The 3,293-nt window shown below is 35.3% G+C and overlaps 1 non-coding gene across 1 annotated transcript; it reads right to left on the bottom strand.

Annotated features, from left to right (window-relative positions):
* Positions 1 to 434: 434 nt before the first annotated feature.
* Positions 435 to 539, bottom strand: LOC124892371. Its single transcript, XR_007050214.1, has one exon. It is a non-coding gene; the product is annotated as a small nucleolar RNA R71 (small nucleolar RNA).
* Between the last annotated feature and the right edge of the window lie 2,754 nt (positions 540 to 3,293).

The following is a 3,293-nucleotide window of genomic DNA, read 5'->3' as shown; positions in this document are numbered from 1 at the left end:
TCCTTCTCCCTTATATTCCTTAAATTGAAAAAGATCAAGACCATGCTACTCTCATGGCTAAAAAAAAAGCAGCCCGCAGGACATTTAGAGAAGTGGCAATCCCACTTCTAATAAATTTGACCTTCTCTTTTCAAAAATAGGTTTTTGGAGTTGAGCTAATATAGAATATGGTGCATCTTTGTATCAGCAGTGGACAATTTACAGGGCTTTTGGATAAAGATCCACAAGTACACTTGCAAAACTTTTTGGAGATCAGTGATATATTTATCCCTAAGAGTGTGTCAACTGATTATTTGAGGCTGACATTCTTCCCCTTCTCACAATTAGGGGAAGCAAAGAAATGGTTGAATGCTAAGCTGGAAAATTCAATCATAATATGGGATGACTTAGCTTGGAAGTTCCTAATCTGCTTCTTCCCATCTGGCAAGACTATGAGACTTTGCAGTGAGATTATGTACTTAAAACAGAAGCTAGACGAAAATTTATATAATGCTTGGGAGCATTTCAAGGATCTTCTTTGGGACTTTCCACACCATCATAAGTCCAATGAAGTATTAGCTCACACTTTTGTTAAGAAATTTTACAATAACATAAAAATTCTATTAGATTCAGCTGCATATGGTAAAGCTCTGGAGATAACATATGATGAGTTACATACTTTGTTGAATCAAATTACACAAGGTAATCCCGTGTGCCATTTCGACTCAAGGAATGCTATAAAAAAGGATGTTGGTGCTTTGGAGATGGATCAGTTTACCGTAATATCTACCTAGATTGATGCATTACAAAATTAGTTGACTACACAGCTCAAAAATATGAAATTGGGTGCTATACCGCCTGCGACCGCAATGAATGAATTTCAGCAGACAAGCACTTAGTGTATAGTGTGTAGAAATAGTAGTAATTCTAAAGAGATATGTGTTGCAATCCTGAGTTCATGATGTTTGTGGTCAATGTTAAAAGGCCTAAATATGGGAATGCCTTCAACATGATGTGGTAGGTGCAGCCACTAAATCATCAATGGAATGCCCTGCAGCAGCAGTCTTAGTAACCAAAAGCTCAAGCAAGTCAGGACACAAATAGCAATCTGGAAGAGATGATGAAAAAAATTTTAGCTGCTCAAGCACAAGTGGCAGTAGATATAAAACGCCAGCAAGTAGATACAAGGAGCTTAGAGTTGTAGGTAGGTCAGATAACAGCAGCACAGAACACTAGTCCTCAAGGTAGGTTGAAAAGTGATACCAAAAAGCCTAAAAAAGTAATGGAAATTACTTTGAGGAGTGTGAAATATCTAAGTGAAGAACCTCCAAAGAAAACTAAGAAGGTTGATGAAGAGTTGATTCCGCCCAAGGTATCTGAGAAAGTTGCTAAAATTTTGAGGAAGTCTGAGTACTCTAAAAAAAGTTATTGAAGAAGTGAAGAATATTCCATCTCTACTTTTAAAGTATACTTTAGGGGACAAAGTAGATTTTTTAAGCATGGGGAGAGGAAATTTCCATTTTTAGGGTTAATTTAAAAAAATTTTGTGTTAGGAATAAGTGGAATGTTCTTGTTGGTGTTATATGATTTTACATGATGCAAGTTTTTTGGTTGTAAAAGCATGTTGATTCTGTGAATTGCTACTTTTGATACTCCTAGGCTCATGTTTATGAACCTTGTACTTGTTGGCTTTATGTTGAATTCAGGCTATTGTTTGGTCGAGAGTGTATGATGATCCTTTGTGAATCAAGCATGTGCCATGTGTATGTGAGGTGTTTGTATATTCCTTGTTCCATGTGATATCTAGAACTTTCCTATTATATGTGCAAAGCAAAGTAAATAATATGGGTTTAGGAGATGATATACGCAATTCTTTAATAGCCATGTTTTATACCTTCTTTTTACCTACCCTTGTGCATAATCCTAGTTAGCCCCATTGAGTCTTTAGATTTTTCTTTGGCAGCCTCATTTGTAGCATGTATTTTTTTCTTTGATTGACCTTAATTTGATCCAAAACCACTAAGCGCTTTAGTGTAATATTAATTGAGTAAGTGATGTTCCAGTTTTTGACAAAACATCTTGCATCTTTTCTTGGGAAAAATTATATGTTTTCAAGAAACCAAGGTTACATTTGATATTGGTTTTTAGTGTTTCTGGGAAAGCAGTTAGCTGAAGAAAAAGACTCTGGAAAGTGGCAGAAAAGTGCTTCTGACGGTTAAAATGGTGGACCGTCACACCTTCAACGGACCACTAACCTTACCGTCAAGTCTTAGGCAGAACCCAAGGTTTCATAACTCTCAGTGACAAACTAGAAACTCTTTATAACTTTGTATTTTTGGGGGGGAATGAAGAAATCTTGTGGATCTAATCATTCCATCTCTATTGATGATTGAAGAACATATTCTTGTAACATTTGTAAGTAAATCTTGAATTAATTTATGAAGAACACAATCATTTCTTTTTTTTTTCTGTTATAGAGATGTGTGGTTATGATCCAATAACTAGGGTTATGGGTGCCTTGATGTGAAAAGATAAATTGGGTTGTGAATCTAGTAGATTCCCATGATTAATTGATATTGCATAAACCCTTCTTCACTTTAATGACTTTTCTTGGTTCCAAACTTGAAAAGTGATCCCAAGAACATCACTTGTTCGAATAAAAAAGTGTTTGTTGGGAAAAGAAAGGGTTTACACAAATCTAAAGGCTTTAAACTTTGGATAGAGGGTAGATACCTTAGCCGGATCAACCCATGTGAGAATAGAGTTGAACATATAGTATGTTTCTTATGTTTGAAAGAACTACGGGATAAAATTACTTATTTACGTTGAGAAACTAATGGGTAAACCATAGAATTCACTTACTCTTGCAATTAGAATTGTTCATAGGGAATTCAAAATAGTTCACAACCCTAGCTGCTTAAGTATCTTGGTAACCATAACTCTAGTTTGACTACTCTTACTGTATTACTATTTTTAATAGAATCTACAAGTGGATTACTCTCTGTGAAAAGCATTTTTATACATTTGATAAATTAAACCCCGTTTTTGCTCAGGAACCTTCGATCTACAGTCTAATAACAACCACAAGACTTAGTAAAAACAGTATTCCTTGTGGGATTCGACATCCAACCCAGTTGGGTTCTATATTTGACAGTGACCACTTGCACTTTCATAAGAAGGATGTAATTTGGGCATATCAAATTTTAGCGTCGTTGTCGGGGAATCAGTTGTCAATTAAGTTTGTGATTGTTAATCAACCCTTTGGCCAAAGTGTCCTAAAGCTTTACTTTTATTTGTTGTTTTTGTTTATGCAG

This window comes from Capsicum annuum, chromosome 1 (genome assembly GCF_002878395.1).
Source record: "Capsicum annuum cultivar UCD-10X-F1 chromosome 1, UCD10Xv1.1, whole genome shotgun sequence".
Lineage (NCBI taxonomy): Eukaryota > Viridiplantae > Streptophyta > Magnoliopsida > Solanales > Solanaceae > Capsicum > Capsicum annuum.
This window is presented reverse-complemented; position numbering and strand designations above follow the sequence as displayed.